At 40.8% G+C, this 20,747-nt stretch overlaps 1 protein-coding gene across 1 annotated transcript in view; it reads left to right on the top strand.

Moving 5' to 3' along the window:
- The window catches only part of LOC108383406 (uncharacterized), a 262,402-nt gene that overhangs the window by 102,045 nt on the left and 139,610 nt on the right, over window positions 1–20,747 (top strand). The gene's annotated exons all lie outside the window — the stretch shown is intronic.

Raw genomic sequence — 20,747 nt, 5'->3', positions numbered from 1 at the left:
TTCTGTTCTTGCTCCAGCTCTGCTAATCATTTTCTGTCTCCTAGGTCAAATCACTTACCCAACTTGAACTTCAGTGTTCTCGTTTATGAAAAGAGATGAGTAGATTGGATCATCTCTTGAGGTCCCTTCCATTTGTGATAGCTCCATGACACAATGGTACCATTAGTCATACTAATTTTGTGAAAAGTGGATTATAGGAAACAACATAGAGTCTAGCATCTACAGTCTGGGGTTAGAAGCACAGATTTTCTAGTTATTAACTGTAATCTTGAGTGAATTACTTGACCTGCCTCAGCCTTAGTTTCCTTATCCATACAGTGGGAACAATCATAGAGTCTACTTCAGAGGGTTAATGTGAAACCTCAGCCAGAGGATATTTTTATTTCTCAGCTGGTCCTATAAAGGACTTTAGAGGGCTTGATAAGACACACCCAGCTCAGTGTGTAATGCGTAGAAGACCCTTGGAAGATGGCTAGACAAGGATGTCCCTCTGTTGTCTCCAACAGCTCCTTCAGAGCGAGCCCAATGGGTCAGGCTGCCTCTGGGCCAAGACACCATACATCAGCTGTAGATGCTGCCACCTGTGTGAACACCCTCACTTTACAACGGAAACAACTGAGGCTCGGGACTCTTCTCTCTGCCTCTGTTTCTGTCTCTCTCTTGGGCTCTAACTAGAAAGGTCAATCTGACATTTTTCTTCAGTGTCTTAACTTTGTGATAAAATGCTAAAGTTAATTTTATTTCTCATTTGCATTAAAAGTATTGTAAAGAATTAAACTTCTTTGAGCAAATCACAAAATGGGGGCTAACAGTCTTGCTTTTTCATTTCCTACAACCCTGGAAGCAAACAGTGAAATTTCAAGCTTCCTCATGGCTTCCTTGCACAGGTAAAGAGTGGGCATAGCTATCAGATGAGACAGGTGGTGATTTGATTTGTGCAATTGTTACCTAAGACATCACAAAGGATTTAGTGATTAACCTTTAAAAATTAAAAAGAATGCCCTCTAAGTTAATGAGCTGCCCCATTTCTAGATCCTGGTGTTGGGTGTATGCATTTGTTTAAAAAATCATACAAATCAAAGAAAATACAAATACCTAATAAGGAACTTTTGATTCAGCTACGGCAATGCCGGCTCAAGAGGGAGCAAGCGAGGCCAAGGACCTTTCGCTTTCAAGTCTTGTTGGCTTTTAAAAGTCTCAGGAGGTACCTGTGATTTCAAGTGCTCCCTTCCATTGCCGAGCAAGCTAGTTAAAAGAGATCTACAGCTGCTCTTGAACTCCTGGCTTTGGGAGCCCCCAGCCAGATAGCACATCACCTGTATTTCCAGATGGATCATTAAGGCTCACAGCTTAGACGTCCTTCCCCACTTCCTCAGCCTGGGAGAAAGCCTCTCTGGCCTTAGCACCACCATTCCCACTATCATCACTGTAGCCATTACAGAACTGCCACTGGACTGTAAGTTGCAGCGCTTCTCGTCTCAGGGCCAGACCAGGGCTAAGTCCTCCTTCTAGCAACCTGTGGGTTTACTATCTTTCAGTAAAATGGCATCTTCCGGGGCTCCTGGATTCTCAACATAAGCGGAGGGTGTTTCATACACACTCACATTCCCCTCAGCAGAAGGGGAATTAGATGTAGGAACAATCAAATCAAGTCTCTTTTGCTCTCTTAAAAAGTATGGCTGGGGATGGGGAAGGATCATGCTCGTGAGAACTGTCCCTGTTATGTGCTGTTATAGCAGAACCATTGTTCTGGCCAGGGGCCTGTTTCTAAAACATTCCCAGGACTTTACATTTTGAAACCAAAAAAAAAGAAGGCGAAAGAGAGTTTTGTCAGAGTCTGCCAAAGCAAACACATGGCCAGTCCCCCAGAAACTAGAAAGCACAGGATCATACAGACGGTCCCAAGGGGATCACCACAGCCTCTAAATGGAAAAGGACTGTTCATGCAGAATGTGAGAATGTGGAAAGCAAATATGGTGCCGTCCCCCAACGCCTCCCGACCTCTTTGATTGGGATGATTTATTAAATCATCAGGCAGGGAAAGACAAAATTGCCTTTAGGGACCAGCTAATTTCATGTTTTAGTTGCTGGTAAATAAATCAGTCCCAGATAAGTATGCCTATCGTGTGCTGTGAAGGGGGAATATCCCCCAGGTCTTATGTATTCTGGAGACTTCCAGGCCAAGGCCAATGCTCCCGTCTGTGTCTGGGTATCCGAAGTGAGGTAGACTCCACAGCACAGGGCCCCTTCGAAATGACTTCGAGAAAGCCTTGCCTGAGAGGTTCTGCTCAAGTACTTGTCATCATCCACTAAGGGGCCATTACAGAGAGGCATCCCTTTTCTACTACATGGGACAACTGGGCCATTCAACTAATTCTCAACCCCCAGCCCAACATCCAGCTGTAGTCTCTGGCTGGACTCATCTTGGAAAGTTGCGCTCGGCCTATGAAGATGAGATGGCTGCAGAACTGCCACCACCACTCTCTCGATGGGTGTCATCCTGGTTCTTGCTTAATGACAAGCTTGTCTCGTCCTCTTTGCTCATCTCAGAAGCTCGTGTTCTTCCTCACTGGGCCAGATGGATGGCCTCCCCAACCCCTGTTTTCTGACAAGAGGACTCTGAAGGTCCAGAGCTGCTAGACAACTGTGTAGGTTGTACACTGCACCGCCCTAGGGGAGGCCGTTCTCTTAGTAGACAGCAAACGTTTATCTGTTTCTTGGAGCAGTTTTCCAGCTTATCTAAGTCAAGTGTCTAGTGGAAGGCTGGCAGTAGCCATGGGGTCGGCCATCCTTCTGAACTCAACTGTATGATCCAAGATGCCCATCAAACCACATGACATTAGAACAAAAAGGGCTTTACCAGGGAAAACAGAGGCCTTGCGGGGAGAAGGCAGTCATGCAGAGTTGTACTGCAGAGCCAGGGCTGGAATCCTAAGCTGGCTTCTGCTACTCTTCCCACTGCGTGCATTTGGTGTCTCTCACCTGTGTCCATCTGCAGTCATGCATGGTTGATCTCTACCAGGTAATGTGTTCATAGGTCTGACCCCAAACCAGCCCTCTCATTTGAGTCTTCCAGGATGCAGTTAATGTCCTTACGCAATGTTAGACTACAGAACATAATGTTTTCCTTAGAACATTTTCTTTCTCATCTTTGGTGCCTACAGACCAAAGATTCCCGACAGTGAGGGCTCTTGTCTCGTGGTGGTCTGTCCATCAGCCAGAGCACAGCTCTTCTCATATCTCCCCACTGACTGTGCAAAGAAGTCCATTTTCTTTAGCTTGGTAAATAAGACCCTCTGTGATCTGGCTGCTGCTTACTCTCTTTCCATCCTTACCTCATGGCAAAATTAGATATTTCTGACATTGACCACCCAGCCTGCTTGCATTCCTCTGAACCTCTCCCATTATTTCCTGGTTTCATGACTTTGCTTTGGTTACTTGATGTGCCAGAAACACCCTTCCTCCCCTTTTTGTCTGCTAAAGGATCACTGGACTTCCAAGGCTAAGTTCCAATCCTTTCCTCTCCATGGAGCCTTGACTTCTCATTCTCAACAGCATATGCCATGTCCCTCCCTTCCCCCCAAAGAATACCTGCACCCCTCCTGGCATCCTTATTTACCAGAATTCTTTATGGACTTGACTGTGTCCCTGGTAGACTAAGCAGTGGGCCCAAATGGGGACACGGACCATGCCTTTCTTGCTCACCAAGAACAATGCTTGCCACAGACCATGCACTCAGGAAATGGGAACTAGATGAAAAGGAAGCAATTTGCTTTCATCTATTTATTGTTTTATTGAAAATATTTATTAAGTACCTATTCTGTGGCAGGCACTCAGGGATCAATGTTTAGCAAGACAGTGGTGCCTGCCCCACTCGAGCTCACAGATTATGGGGGAGACAGGAAAGTACCAATTACCAAAGAGCTGGATAAGTGTCACGATAGAGTATGCACCGGATGCAAAGGAAACCTACACATCCTGGAAAGTGTGACGTCTAAGTTGAGATCTGAATGATGAGCAGGAATTAGCCAGGTAAGGGAAGTGGAGAGCGAGTGTTGAAGGCAGAAGGGACAGCACCGTGAGGCCTGGCAGTGAGAGAGAGTGTGCCTCATGCGAGGACCTGAGAGCAGGGGCTCTGAGCCAGCTGCCAGCCGGTGGAAAGCCCTGAGGTTGGCAAGGTAGGCAGGGGCCAGAACACTCAGGGCCTTCTAAGCCATGGGGTGGAGACAGAAGTTGTCCCAAGAGGAGAGGGGAAACTTTGAAGGGTTTTAGGCAGAAAGGTGACACTGAGATTGGCCTATGCTTCCAGCCCCATCGCCTCTTCCATGTGGAAAGAGCCAGGCTCAGTCTGGATCCTCCCTGGGTTTACTTGGTGGTCAGCACCTGTGTCCTCTGGTCCATATCCTGTTCCTGAAGCCAACCACCATCTGATTTCCTGCCATCACCAAGAGAGGTCACTTCCTCCACCCCACCTGGGCTCTCTGAAAGAAGCAGCTTAGAAAAGGCCTCTTCTGCCGTGGCTGGAATCCGATTCCTCTTGCTGAACCTCACTGCCTCTGCCCTCCTCGTCTTTCCGTCCCCCAAGTGCTGCCTGGCTCTGGGCTCCTCTCCTTCTCACTGCTCCTCCCGCTGACCTGCCCCAGACCTGCCTCCTAGCACAGCCTCCAATGGCACCAGTTCCATCATCAGACTCCTGGCTGCTGTTGGCCTGGGCCACTTTGCTCTTTGTTCCCATATCCAGGTAGAACGTTCTGAACTGTAACCTCACTGGGCGAGGACTTTGGCTTTTGGTACTTGAAAGTTGTGCTTACATCTATTCCAATCTCAAACTAAGTGCCCTTAGCAATAGGCAGAGCAGTTCCCACACTTACATTGACAAACCACTGCCTGGGCCCCTCCCTTGTCTTGGTTTTCTATCTTTGCAGGGTTGCAAAGCACAGTCGGTGGGTCCTGAGGCACTGTCTTTTTGGCAATACCGCTCTAGCTTGTGAAAGCCTTGCTGCCACCAAGCCTGATTTTGGCTAATTATGCTCTGAGACAAAGAACTTCATTAACCCTTATAGACCTTGAGTTTAAAGTTTCTTGATGTCCAAAAAAAATACAAACCATTAAAAGATGCTCAGTGTTATCTATATGACAAAGCTTCAGAAAGACATACACCACCCAACAGTGGAGGAATGGCCTGGTGTATTGGGACACATCCTGGTAAGTCAGCACACTACTTTAAAAAGTGGTAATCGTGAGGATATAGAAATAGGCAAGTCAGTCCATGATACAAGTTAAGGGGCAAGCAATGAACAACTCCCCTAGCTGGGAAAGGCTATATGCATATGGAAAAGAGCTGGAAGAGAATATAAAAGACAAAAATAATGATAACCAAAGTATCCAGTGAATTACAGTTATGAGGTAGTTTTATGCCCATTATTTCATTTAATGCTCACAGCGGCCCTGGGAGGTAGGCACTATTTCCATGCCCATTCTATAGACAAGCACAACTGAAGCTTAGTGAAGCCGAGCAGAGCACCAGATTCAGGACTCAAAGACTGATTGTCTTTTGGCTATGACATCCTGTTTGATTTGTTTAGCTGGTGTAATCACATGTGAATTATTTTGCTTTTGATTTCTGTAATGTTCCTGGCATCATCATCATAATAATAATGATAAATGATGAGTTTAAACAAGTAATTGGAACAAAGGAGACCAGGGACATCCTTTATTAAGGAGGCCGGTGAGTGTAACACAGCAATCATGACTATGAGAACACTTTGTGAACTTTGGTTTTTCCCCATGTTGGATATTTCTTGCCACACTCACCCCATCGATTTTCTCTGTAGTGATTACGAGGAAAGCCCTTACTTTAAAAAGAAAGGAAAATAAGGAAGGAAGGGAGAAAAAAAAACAGTGCAAGACCTTATGATTCCTATCCCCTTTACATGTCCCCTTTCAGAGTCACTTACCAGTTTAGTGAGTTGGCATGAGCTCTCCCACCGGGCGCTGGTCCTGTCTCTCAGGTGCCCTGCCCCTTCTGCTTTCTTCCTTTCTCCCAGGACTTTTCTCCATGGCTGTGAGTACTCTGCTGTCCCCTGTGCTTCCCAATACAGCTGCATGAAAATACCTCAAGAGCTGGACCACCAAAGTCCTGTGGAAGACTATTTCCAACTTTGGAGTATCTACGTTTCTTATCAACCAGGGCACGTTAAGTGCCAGGCCTCATGGTACACTGCGGTGTAAGAGTTGCAAAGCTGAATCCCACATGGCCTCTGGCCTGAAAAGGAGCATTGGGCCTACAAAGTCCTAGGTTCTAATCCAGGCTCACTTCCATGTGACTTGCTCCAGGATACACTGGAGAGTGGGTAGCGATGGAGCTAGGCAAGAAAGCACCTCTTGAATAAATGATTTTTAAAACTAAAGACTATCCTTTCTCAAACTTTAAAAAAGAATTATTTTATGTGCAAAATATTTTTTTAATGTAAACCACTCAAAAATTGTTTCTATATTAATCTACATAAGTAAACAAAGTGCCCAGAAGGAAAGGACACCTTTTCCTGTTAGACTCAGTCACGGCCCTTTTTCCCTGCACTGAAGGGCCTCAGACGGCGTGATTCTCTTTTCTTCCCCTTGACTGCCAGCTATGCTGTGGGGCACAGATGCTAAACACACAGGCTGGGGATCAGACTGACCTCCATCCAGACTCCAGTTCTGCAACTTTCTCACTGTATTTTTGGGCAATTCATTTAATCTCTCCAAGCCTCAAATTCCTCATTCCCTAAAAAGTATGGAGATGGAGGAAGATGGTGGAATAGGAAACCCAGGTCTTGTTTTCCTACAGAGATACCAACGTACCAGCAACACATGATTGAAAAAACCTTTATGAGAATTCCAGAAACCAGTTAAGAAACTGCAGTGCCCCCAGGCAAGCACAAAGCCAAGAAAAGCCACACTGAAGTGGGTAAGAAAAGCCACTGCATTTTACCCATGGTAGCCCTTTTCCAAGCTGGCACAGCTCTTCATGATCAAGAGAAGACACCAACTCATAGCTTGTCCCTTGGGAGGGAAAGAAAAGAGTGGAGCATATATCCAATGTTCTGGCTTTTGAGGATCTGCCTGATGGACTGGGTTCTGTTTTGTCTGACTCAGAGCAGTAATAGAGAACTGGCATACTTTGGGTGTCTGAGAGCTACTGAGAACAAAGGAGACAGCTCAGTAGTTTGTTGCAGCAACAGAGAACCTGCAGCACTGCCGATAGATACCAGGGGCAGCAGGAGATTATGAACTCCTTAAGAAACCTCCCTAACTGGGAAATTACATGCACACCCCCAGATAAGATGCATCCCAAGAAAAGGTTTGAGGGATCCCCAAAATCTCTGGCCACACTGATTGGTGAAGTTCGGCCCTGTACAAGGCCAGGCCATAAAGACTCAAGAGAAGTGGCTGTTTTTTAAATGCATAAATCCTAGCAAAAAATAACAAGGCATATGAAGAAACAGGGAAACATGGCGCAGTAACACAAAAAATCACCAGAAGCTAACCTTAAAGAAAGAGATCTGAGAATAACCTGACCAAGTTAGGACATAATCATCTTAAGGAAACTTAACGAACATATATATTCAAAATAATCATATTAAGGAAACTCAAACAACAAAAGGACACAGGTAGACAAATGAAATCAGGAATTTATAAACAAAATGTGACTATCAACCAAGAGAAACTAAAAAAAGAACTAAACAAATCTTGGAGCTGAAGAAGACAATAATTTAATTGAAAATTCATTAGCGGGATTTAACAGACTTGATCAAGCAGAGGAAAGAATTAGCAAACTCAAAAACAAGTCTTTTTTTAAGTTGAGGTGCACTAAAAAGCACACATCTTAGTGTACAGCTTGATGAATTTTGACATGTGTCTACACTCATGTAACCATCACCCAGATCAAGATATCAAACATTCTCACTATTTTTTCTGCCTGTCCTTCCACTGACTTGCACTATGGCAACCCCCAGTCTGTTCTTTACATTTATGAGTCTATTTCAGTTTTGTTTGTTTTGATTTTATAAGTGAAAATCATATGGCATTTGTCTCTTTCTGCCTAACTTATTTCACTTAGCATAATACCCTTCAGGTCCATCCATGTTGTTGCAAATGGAAAATTTCATTCTTCTTTGTGGCTAAGTAGTTAAAATTCCTCTGTATATATGTACCACTTCTTCTTTATTCACTCATCTATTGATGGACATTTAGGTTGTTTCCATTTTTTGGCTATTTTAAATAATGCTGCAATAAACATAGGAGTGCATATATCTTTTCAGATTAGTGATTTTGTTTTCTTCAGGTAAATTCCCAGAAATGGAATTGCTGGGTCACATGGTATTTCTATTTTTAGATTTTGGAGGAACCTCCGTACTGCTTTCCACAGTGGCTGCACCAATTTGCAACCCCACCAGCAAGATATGAGGGTTCCTTTTTCTCCACATCCTTGCCAACACTTGTTATTTCTTGTCTTGTTGATATTAGCTATTTTGATTGGTATGAGGCGATATCTCATTGCCGTTTTGATTTGTATTACTCTGGTGATTAGTTATGTAGAGTATCTTTTAATGTATCTGTTGGCTATCTGTATGTCTTCTTTGGAAAAATGTCTTTTCTGGTCCTCTGCTTATTTTTTTTTGGTATCATTAATATACAATTACATGAGCAACATTATGGTTACTAGACTACCCCCATTATTAAGTCCCCACCACATACACTATTATAGTCACTGTCTATAAGTGTACTAAGATGCTATATAGAATCACTACTTGTCTTCTCTGTATTGTACTGCCTTCCCTGTGCCCCCCACACATATTATGTGTGCTAATCGTAATGCCCCTTCTCCCCCTTATCCCTCCCTTCCCACCCATCCTCCCCAGTCCCTTTCCCTTTGGTAACTGTTAGTCCATTCTTGGGTTCTGTGAGTCTGCTGCTGTTTTGTTCCTTCAGTTTTTGCTTTGTTCTTATACTCCACACATGAGTGAAATCATTTGACACTTGTCTTTCTCCACCTGGCTTATTTCACTGCGCATAATACCCTCTAGCTCCATGCATGTTGTTGCAAATGGTAGGATTTGTTTTCTTCTTATGGCTGAATAATATTCCATTGTGCATATGTACCACATCTTCTTTGTCCATTCATCTACTGATGGACACTTAGGTTGCTTCCATTTCTTGGCTATTGTAAATAGTGCTGTGAAACAAATAGGTGTGCATATGTCTTTTTCAAACTGGGCTCCTGCATTCTTAGGGTAAATTCCTAGGAGTGGAATTCCTGGGTCAAATGGTATTTCTATCTTCAGTTTTTTTAGGAACCTCCATGCTGGTTTCCACAATGGTTGAACTAATTTGCATTCCCACCAGTGTAGGAGGGTTCCCCCCTCTGCCTATTTTTTAATTCAATTATTTTTTTGTGCTGAGTTTATGAATTCTTTGTATATTTTGGATATTAGCCAGAAAAATTTATTGATGCTGATGTTCAAGAGTTTACTGTCTATGTTTTCTTCTATGATTTTTTTTGAGAGGGCATCTCTCATATTTATTGATCAAATGGTTGTTAACAACAATAAAATTCTGTATAGGGGAGTCAATGCTCAATGCACAATCATTAATCCACCCCAAGCCTAATTCTCATCAGTCTCCAATCTTCTGAAGCATTATGAACAAGTTCTTACATGGTGAACAAATTCTTACATAGTGAATAAGTTCTTACATGGTAAACAGTACAAGGGCAGTCATCACAGAAACTTTCGGTTTTGATCACACATTATGAACTATAAACAATCAGGTCAAATATGAATATTCATTTGATTTTTATACTTGATTTATATGTGGATCCTACATTTCTCCCTTTATTATTATTATTATTTTTATTTTTAATAAAATGCTGAAGTGGTAGGTAGATGCAAGACAAAGGTAGAAAACATAGTTTAGTGCTGTAAGAGGGCAAATGTAGATGATCAGGTGTGTGCCTGTAGACTATGTGTTAATCCAAGCTAGACAAGGGCATTAAAACATCCACAGATGCAAAAGATTTCTCTCAAAACAGGGTGGGTGAGGTTCTAAGCTTCACCACTGTTGATCCCCAATTTCTCACCTGATGGCCCCCCCGTGACTGTGCCTGTCTTAGGTTGTTCCTCCCTTGAGGAATCTTACCCGTCTCTGGCTAACCAGTCATCTTCCGGGGCCATACAGGGAGACGTAAAGTTGGTAAGTGAGAGAAAAGCCATATTGTTTGAAAAGGTTAGCTTTTTACTTCTTTGCAGATTTATGCCCTGTGGCTTCTATGCCCAGCATTTGTCTTGAGGTATCTTTACCACTTGGAGGAATTATGATACTCAGTAAATTCGATATGAGGCACGAATTCTATTTAAGGGTTGTAATTAGGAAGGAAGAAGAAAAGCTATAGAGGTTGCAGATGAAAGAAAACATGGGAGGATTGATTATTTCTTTGACATATCTTCTTGTAGAGTAACTTAAGCATGTATAGGTTTTAAACTACTAACTAAATTGCGCACACACATTAACATAATATGAATACAGTTACATAACCAAAGCAGATCTATAGTTACCAGCCATCTCCAGTGAAGCCAAGAAAACCAGTTAGGCACCCTAGGCATTTGTGAAAATTTGTCTATGATATGATGGATATTGTCCAACTGTACTTGAACAGTCTGAGAGAAACCAGACAAATTAAAACAACCCATTCCTGGGAACTGTTCACATCCCATATGTTCTTTTAACCGTAGATAGTCTGTAGTTGTAAGATTTTGGAGCACTACAACTTGCACTTCTCCTAATTTTTGGTTGAGTTCCAACAGTATAGATCCAGTCAAATTTGTTGTTTTCCTGTATGCACAGGCCAGCTTAGATATCTCCTTCTTCATTCCAATGGCAAGTCCAGGAAATGGTGGGATGGATGCAGCTACAACTGCAGCATTGCCTGGATCTTTGTGGAGGTTTTTTGATGATCATCTTCTGGTATGAGTCTTCCAGAGAGTGCTGATGCTGGAAGCTCCTCCTCATATCGTATCTTAGTTCATTTTCTGGGTAGCCAAATTAGGCTTTGATCTTCTGTATAAACACAAACAGACCCTTTGCCCACACTTTGATATGCCCTTTATACCATTGTGTAGAACTCATTGGAGGTCACCACACAGAAACTGCTTTTATTTATTTATTTATTTATTTATTTATTTATTTATTTATTTATTTATTTATTTATTTATTTATTTATATTAAGAGAAAGGAATATTATCAGAAAAGTGTACCTCCATAGCCGATCATCTGACACCCTTTAAGTGATCAAAATTAAGGATATTTAAAGCATGCGTTAATCGTCGATTTACCATTACTTTTATCCTATTCAAGGAGTAATCCCCCTTTTCTTTCTTTCTTTCTTTTTTTTTTTTTAATCTTTAATCTACACTTACATGAAGAGTATTATGTTTACTAGGCTCTCCCCTATACCAGGTCCCCCCTATAAACCACTTTACAGTCACTGTCCATCAGCATAGCAAAATGTTGTAGAATCACTACTTGTCTTCTGTGTGTTGTAGAGCCCTCCCCTTTCTCCCTCCCCCCCATGCATGCTAATCTTAATACCTCCTTTCTTCTCCCCCCACCTTATCCCTCCCTACCCACCCATCCTCCCTAGTAGCTTTCCCTTTGGTACCTGTTAGTCCACTTTTGGGTTCTGTAATTCCGCTGCTGTTTTGTTCCTTCAGTTTTTCCTTTGTTCTTATACTCCACAGATGAGTGAAATCATTTGGTATTTCTCTTTCTCCGCTTGGCTTATTTCACTGAGCATAATACCCTCCAGCTCCATCCATGTTGCTGCAAATGGTAGGATTTGCCCTCTTCTTATGGCTGAGTAGTATTCCATTGTGTATATGTACCACATCTTCTTTATCCATTCATCTACCGATGGACATTTAGGTTGCTTCCAATTCTTGGCTGTTGAAAATAGTGCTGTGATAAACATAGGGGTGCATCTGTCTTTCTCAAACTTGATTGCTGCATTCTTAGGGTAAATTCCTAGGAGTGGAATTCCTGGGTCAAATGGTAGGTCTGTTTTGAGCATTTTGATGAACCTCCATACTGCTTTCCCAATGGTTGAACTAATTTACATTCCCACCAGCAGTGTAGGAGGGTTCCCCTTTCTCCACAGCCTCGCCAACATTTGTTGTTGTTTGTCTTTTGGATGGCAGCCATCCTTACTGGTGTGAGGTGATATCTCATTGTAGTTTTAATTTGCATTTCTCTGATAATTAGTGATGTGGAGCATCTTTTCATGTGTCTGTTGGCCATCTGTATTTCTTTTTTGGAGAACTGTCTGTTCAGTTCCTCTGCCCATTTTTAAATTGGATTATTTGTTCTTTGTTGAGGCGTGTGAGCTCTTTATATATTTTGGACATCAAGCCTTTATCGGATCTGTCATTTACAAATATATTCTCCCATACTGTAGGGTTCCTTTTTGTTCTATTGATGGTGTCTTTTGCTGTACAGAAGCTTTTCAGCTTAATATAGTCCCACTTGTTCATTTTTGCTGTTGTTTTCCTTGCCCGGGGAGATATGTTCAAGAAGAGGTCACTCATGTTTATGTCTAAAAGGTTTTTGCCTATGTTTTTTTCTAAGAGTTTAATGGTTTCATGACTTACATTCAGGTCTTTGATCCATTTTGAATTTACTTTTGTGTATGGGGTTAGACAATGGTCCAGTTTCATTCTCCTACATGTAGCTGTCCAGTTTTGCCAGCACCATCTGTTGAAGAGACCGTCATTTCGCCATTGTATGTCCATGGCTCCTTAATCAAATATTAATTGACCATATATGTTTGGGTTAATTTCTGGAGTCTCTAATCTGTTCCACTGGTCTGTGGCTCTGTTATTGTGCCAGTACTAAATTGTCTTGATTACTATGGCTTTGTAGTAGAGCTTGAAGTTGGGGAGTGAGATCCCCCCTACTTTATTCTTCTTTTTCAGGATTGCTTTGGCTATTCGGGGTCTTTGGTGTTTCCATATGAATTTTTGAATTATTTGCTCCAGTTCATTGAAGAATGTTGCTGGTAATTTGAGAGGGATTGCATCAAATCTGTATATTGCTTTGGGCAGGATGGCCATTTTGACGATATTAATTCTTCCTAGCCATGAGCATGGGATGAGTTTCCATTTGTTAGTGTCCCCTTTAATTTCTCTTAAGAGTGACTTGTAGTTTTCAGGGTATAGGTCTTTCACTTCTTTGGTTAGGTTTATTCCTAGGTATTTTATTCTTTTTGATGCAATTGTGAGTGGAATTGTTTTCCTGATTTCTCTTTCTATTGGTTCATTGTTACTGTATAGGAAAGCTACAGATTTCTGTGTGTTAATTTTGTATCCTGCAACTTTGCTGAATTCCGATATCAGTTCTAGTAGTTTTGGAGTGGAGTCTTTAGGGTTTTTTATGTACAGTATCATATCATCTGCAAATAGTGACAGTTTAACTTCTTCTTTACCAATCTGGATTCCTTGTATGTCTTTTTTTTGTCTGATTGCTGTGGCTAGGACCTCCAGTACTATGTTAAGTAACAGTGGGGAGAGTGGGCATCCCTGTCTGGTTCCCGATCTCAGAGGAAATGCTTTCAGCTTCTAGCTGTTCAGTATAATGTTGGCTGTGGGTTTATCATATATGGCCTTTATTATGTTGAGGTACTTGCCCTCTATTCCCATTTTGCTGAGAGTTTTTGTCATGAATAGATGTTGAATTTTGTCAAACGCTTTTTCAGCATCTATGGAGATGATCATGTGGTTTTTGTCTTTCTTTTTGTTGATGTGGTGGATGATGTTGATGGATTTTTGAATGTTGTACCATCCTTGCATCCCTGGGATGAATCCCACTTGGTCATGGTGTATGATCCTTTTGATATACTGTTGAATTCTGTTTGCTAATATTTTATCGAGTATTTTTGCATCTACATTCATCAGGGATATTGGTCTGTAATTTTCTTTTTTGGTGGGGTCTTTGCCTGGTTTTGGTATTAGGGTGATGTTGGCTTCATAGAATGGGCTTGGGAGTATTCCCTCATCTTCTATTTTTGGGAACACTTTAAGGAGAATGGGTATTATGTCTTCTCTGTGTGTCTGATAAAATTCCGAGGTAAATCCGTCTGGCCCCGGGGTTTTGTTCTTGGGTAGTTTTTTGATTACTGTTTCAATTTCTTTGCTCGTAATTGGTTTGTTTAACTTTTATGTTTCTTCCTTGGTCAGTCTTGGGAGGTTGCATTTTTCTAGGAAGTTGTCCATTTCTTCTAGGTTTTCCAGCTTGTTGGCATATAGGTTTTCATAGTAGTCTTTAATAATTCTTTGTATTTCTGTGGAATCTGTCATGATTTTTCCATTCTCATTTCTGATTCTGTTGATTTGTGTTGATTTCTTTTTCTCTTAATAAGTTTGGCTAGGGGCTTATCTATTTTGTTTATTTTCTCAAAGAACCAGCTCTTGGTTTCGTTGATTTTTGCTATTGTTTTATTCTTCTCAATTTTGTTTATTTCTTCTCTGATCTTTATTATGTCCCTCCTTCTGCTGACTTTAGGCCTCATTTGTTCCTCTTTTTCCAGTTTCGATAATTGTGATGTTAGACTATTCATTTGGGATTGTTCTTCCTTTTTCAAGTGTGCCTGGATCGCTATATACTTTCCTCTTAAGACTGCTTTCGCTGCGTCCCACAGAAGTTGGGGCTTTGTGTTGTTGTTGTCATTTGTTTCTATATATTCCTTGATCTCTATTTTGATTTGTTCATTGATCCATTGATTATTTAGAGGCATGTTGTTAAGCCTCCATGTGTTTGTGAGCCTTTTTGTTTTCTTTGTAGAATTTATTTCTAGTTTTATACCTTTGTGGTCTGAAAAATTGGTTGGTAGAATTTCAATATTTTGGAATTTACTGAGGCTCTTTTTGTGAGCTAGTATGTGGTCTATTCTGGAGAATGTTCCATGTGCACTTGAGAAGAATGTATATCTTGTTGCTTTTGGATGTAGAGTTCTATAGATGTCTATTAGGTCCATCTGTTCTGGTGTGTTGTTCAGTGCCTCTGTGTCCTTACTTATTTTCTGCCCGGTGGATCTATCCTTTGGGGTGAGTGGTGTGTTGAAGTCTCCTAAAATGAATGCATTGCAGTCTATTTCCCTCTTTAGTTCTGTTAGTATTTGTTTCACATATGCTGGTGCTCCTGTATTGGGTGCATATGTATTTAGAATGGTTATATCCTCTTGTTGGACTGAGCCCTTTATCATTATGTAGTGTCCTTCTTTATCTCTTGTTACTTTCTTTGTTTTGAAGTCTATTTTGTCTGATATTAGTACTGCAACCCCTGCTTTCTTTTCACTGTTGTTTTCCTGAAATATGTTTTTCCATCCCTTGACTTTTAGTCTGTGCATGTCTTTGGGTTTGAGGTGAGTTTCTTGTAAGCAGCATATAGATGGGTCTTGCTTTTTTATCCATTCTATTACTCTGTGTCTTTTGATTGGTGCATTAAGTCCATTTACATTTAGGGTGACTATTGAGAGATATGTACTTATTGCTATTGCAGGCTTTAGATTCGTGGTTACCAAAGGTTCAAGGTTAGCCTCTTTAGTATCTTACTGCCTAACTTAGCTCGCTTATTGAGCTGTTATATACACTGTCTGGAGAGTCTTTTCTTCTCTCCCTTCTTATTCCTCCTCCTCCATTCTTCATATGTTGTGTGTTTTGTTCTGTGCTCTTTTTAGGAGTGCTCCCATCTAGAGCAGTCCCTGTAAGATGCCCTGTAGAGTTGGTTTGTGGGAAGCAAATTCCCTCAGCTCTTGCTTGTCTGGGAATTGTTTAATCCCGCCATCATATTTAAATGATAGTCGTGCTGGATACAGTATCCTTGGTTCAAGGCCCTTCTGTTTCATTGCATTAAATATATCATGCCATTCTCTTCTGTCCTGTAGGGTTTCTGTCGAGAAGTCTGATGTTAGCCTGATGGGTTTTCCTTTATAGGTGACCTTTTTCTCTCTAGCTGCCTTTAAAACTCTTTCCTTGTCCTTGATCCTTGCCATTTTAATTATTATGTGTCTTGGTGTTGTCTTCCTTGGATCCTTTCTGTTGGGGGTTCTGTGTATTTCCATGGTCTGTTCTATTATTTCCTCCCCCAGTTTGGGGAAGTTTTCAGCAATTATTTCTTCAAAGAGACTTTCTATCCCTTTTCCTCTCTCTTCTTCTTCTGGTACCCCTATAATATAGATATTGTTCTTTTTGGATTGCTCACATAGTTCTCTTAGTATTGTTTCATTCCTGGAGATCCTTTTATCTCTCTCTATGTCAGCTTCTATACATTCCTGTTCTCTGGTTTCTATTCCTTCAGTGGCCTCTTGCATCTTATCCTTTCTGCTTATAAATCCTTCCAGGGTTTGTTTCACTTCTGTGATCTCCTTCCTGACATCTGTGATCTCCCTCCGGACTTCATCCCATTGCTCTTGCATTTTTCTCTGCATCTCATCCCATTACTCTTGTGTTTTTCTCTGCATCTCCGTCAGCATGTTCATGATTTTTATTTTGAATTCTTTTTCAGGAAGACTGGTTAGGTAGGTCTGTCTCCTCAGGTGTTGTCTCTGTGATCTTTGTCTGCCTGTAGTTTTGCCTTTTCATGGTGATAGAGATAGTTTGCAGAGCTGGTACAAGTGACAGCTGGAAGAGCTTTCCTTCTTGTTGGTTTGTGGCCTTCCTCTCCTGGGAGAATAGCGACCTCTAGTGGCTTTTGCTTGGCAGCTGTGCACAGACAGGGCTTCAGCTACCTGCCCGGTTGGTTTGGAGTTTACCTCCGCTGTTGCTGTGGGCTGGCTCAGGCTGCTGCTCCAAAATGGTGGAGCCCCGTTGGAGTGGGAGCGGCCGGGAGGCTATTTATCTCTGTAAGGGACTTCTGTGCTCCCTGCTGCCCAGGGGGTTAGAGTGCCCAGAGATCCCCAGATTCCCTGCCCCTTTAAGACTTCCAAAAAACACTGTCCAAACCAAAACAACAACAGCAACAACAAAAGAAAAAGTAAATAAATAAATAATTAAAAAGAAAAGAAAAGAAAAGAAAAACGCATGATTTTCTTTGTTCTCAGGCACCATTCTCAGGCACCCACTCACTGGTCTTGCTTCCCTTTTTCCCTAGTATTAGGGTCCCTGTCCCTTTAAGACTTCCAAAAAGCACTCACCAATAAACAAAAAAAAGTAGGAAAAAAAAAAAAGGCCACTCCCGTTTCTTTGTTCTCCGGTGTCGGCCTCAGGCACCCGGTCACCGGTCCTGCTGCCCTGTTTCCCTAGTATCCAGCACCCCACGCATGCACTGTTTCTGTGCTCTCGTCTGGATGGCTGGGGCTAGGTGTTCAGCAGTCCTGGGCTCCTTCTCCCTCCCTGCTGACTCCTGTCCACCCACCGGGAGCTGGGGGGTGGGGCACTCGGGTCCCGCCGGCTGGGGCTTGTATCTTACCCCCTTCATGAGGCGCTGGGTTCTTGCAGGTGTGGATGTGGTCTCGATGTTGTCCTGTGTCCTCTGGTCTCTATTCTAGCTAGAGTTGTCTTTTTTATATTTTCATAGATAAATGTGGTTTTGGGAAGAGATTTCTGCTGCTCTACTCACGCCACCATCTTGGCTCTGCCCCTTCTTCTATGATTTTTATAGTTTCAGATCTTATATTTAGGTTTTTGATCCATTTCAAGTTTATGTTTGCATAAGATGTAAGAGAGTAGTCCAGTTTCATTCTTTTGTATATAGTTGTCCAGTTTTCCCAACACCATTTATTGAAGTGACTGTCTTTTACCCATTCTATGGTCTTGGCTCAGTTGTCATATATTAATTAACCATATAAGTGTGGGTTCACTTCTGAGCTCTCTATTCTGTTCCATTGATCTATGTATCTTTTTCTGTACTAGTACCACACTGTTTTGAACTGTAGCTTTATAGTATAGTTTGAAATCAGGGAGCATTATACCTCCCTCCAGATTTGTTCTCCTTTCTTGAGAGTACTTTGGCTATTTGGGGTTTTTTGTGTTTCCATACAAGTATTACGATTGTTTACTCTAGTTCTGTGATAAATCCCATAGGTATTCTGATAAAGATTGCATTGAATCTGCATTGAGTAATATGGCCATCTTAATGATATTAATTCTTCCTATACATGAGCATGGAATATTTTTCCATTTAGTTGTGTCATCTTCAATTTATTTCCTCACTGTCTTACAGTTTTGAGACAGAGAACAGATCTCCCACCTCCTTTGTTAGATTTATTCCCAGGTAATTTGTTCTTTTTGATGCAGTGGTAAATGGGATTTTAAAAAGTTCTCTTTCTATAATTTTGTTATTTGTATATAGAAACACAACAGATTTCTCTATATTGGTTTTATGTCCTGGGACTTTGCTGAATTCATTTATTAGTTTTAATATTTTTTTGGTGGCATCTTTGGAGGTTTCTATATATAGTATTGTGTCATCTGCAAACAGTGACAATTTTACTTCTTTCTTATCTATTTAGATGTCTTTTATTTCTTTTTCTTGGGAGGAAAATAATTTGAAATGATCAAATCAGAGGAACAAAATGAGAAAAGAATGAAGAAAAGTTCAGGGAGTCCAAGGGATTTATGGGCACTATCAAATGGGCCAATATACACATTAAAGGAGTCCAGGAAGAGTAAGAGGGAGAAAAAGAAAGAGAAACCTTATTTGAAATAATTGCTGAAAATTTCCCAAATCTGAGGAAGGAAATATGCATCTTAATTCAAGAAATTCAAAAGACTACAAATAGGATGAACACAAAGAGGCCCATACCAGATACATTAAAATCAAACTGTCAGAAGTCACAGACAAAGAAAGAATGTTCAAAGTAGCAAGAGAAAGGTGACTCATCACTCACAAGGGAGGTCCCATGTAACTGTTAGGGAATTTCTCAAAAGAAACCTTACAGGCCAGAAGAAAGTGATGTGATGTTTTCAAGGTGCTGAAAGGAAAAAAAGGTGTCAACCAAGAATATGATATCCAGATAAACTGCCCAGAAGTGAAGGCAAATATATATGTTCCCAGATAAAAAGCCAAGAGAATATATCACCACTAGAATTGCCTTGTAAGAAATGCTAAAGGGAGTCCTTCAAGTTGAAACAAAAGTATGCTAGACAACAATACAGATGCATACAACAAATAAACTCTCTGATGAAAGTAAGTAATACATAGACAAATACAGAATCCTGTAATACTATAATAATGGTGTATAAATCACTGTTAATCCAGGTATAGAATTTAAAGTATAAAAGCATTAAAAAATCCTGTAACTATAAACATATGTTAATGGGTACAAAATATAAAAAGATGTAATTTATGATAGTGATAACAAAGTGAGGGGATGTAAAGAAATAGTTTTGTATGTGATTGAAGTTATCAGTTTAAACCAGATTGTCATTACTATAAGATATTTTATGTAATCCCCATGATGATCACACAGAAAAATACCTATAAGAGATACACAAAAGAAATGAGAGAGGAATTATGCCCTACCACTACAAAAATGTCAGGAAAACACAAGGGAAGGCAGCAATAGGGGAAAAGAGAGTCAAATAACTGCAAGATTCTGAAAAGAGTTAACAAAATGACAATAGTAAGTCCTTCCCTATCAGTAAGTATTTTAAAGGTAAGTGGACTGAATCTCTGTGTGGATTGAATTATATCCCTCTCCCCAATTCATATGTTGGAATATTAACCCCCAATGTAACTCTATTTGGAGATATGGCTTTCAGGGAGGTAATTAAGATTAAGTGAGGTTGTAAGAGTAGGGCCTTAAGGATTGATGTCCTCATAAGAAGAGGAAGAAGTTTCTCTCTCCCCATGTGAGCCAAGAGGAAAGGGCATATGAAGACACAGAGCAAAGATGGTCATCTGCAAGCAGAAATAGAGTCCTCACTAGAAACCAAATTTGCTGGCACCTTGATCATTGACTTCTTAGCTCCAGAACTAAAAGAAAATAAATCTCTGTTGTTTAAGCTGCATGGTCTGTTGTATTTTGTTTTGACAATCTGAACAGACTAATACAGTCCTCAATCAAAAGATAAGGAGGAGTAGCAGAATGTATAAAAAAGGAAAAATAAGATCCAATGACATACTGTGTATAAAAGAGACTCATTTTAGATTTAAGGACATAGAGGCCAAAAGACTGAAAAAGATATTCCATGCAAGTTGCAACCAAGAGAGCAGGGGTAGCAACACTTATATCAGACAAAATAGACATTAAGTCAGAAACAGCCACAAGAGACAAATAAAGATATTATACAATGATAAAAGGGTAACCAGGAACATAAAACAGTTATATATGCATCTAAGAGCAGAGCACTCAAATATACAAAGCAAACACTGACAGAATTGAGAGGAGAAATAGACAATAGCAGTATAATAGTAGGAGACTTCAATAGCCCACTTTCAATAATAGATAGAACAGACAGATATGAGATCACTAAAGAAACAGGACTTGAACAACACTAAAGACCAGCTAGACATAACAGACACATACAGAACACTCCATCCAATAAGAGCAGAATACATCTTCTCCTTAAGCATGCATGGAGTATTTTCCGGGATAGATCACATTTTAAGCCACAATAAGTCTTAACAAGTTTGAAAAGGTTGAAATCTGACTTAAGAATTTTTTCCAGCATAATGGAATGAGACTAGAAATCAATTACAGGAGGAAAACTGAAAAA

The sequence above is a fragment of the Manis javanica genome, chromosome X, assembly GCF_040802235.1.
Source record: "Manis javanica isolate MJ-LG chromosome X, MJ_LKY, whole genome shotgun sequence".
Taxonomy (NCBI): Eukaryota; Metazoa; Chordata; class Mammalia; order Pholidota; family Manidae; genus Manis; species Manis javanica.
Note: the sequence above shows the minus strand (reverse complement) of the source record. Positions and strands in the feature narration are given on the sequence as shown.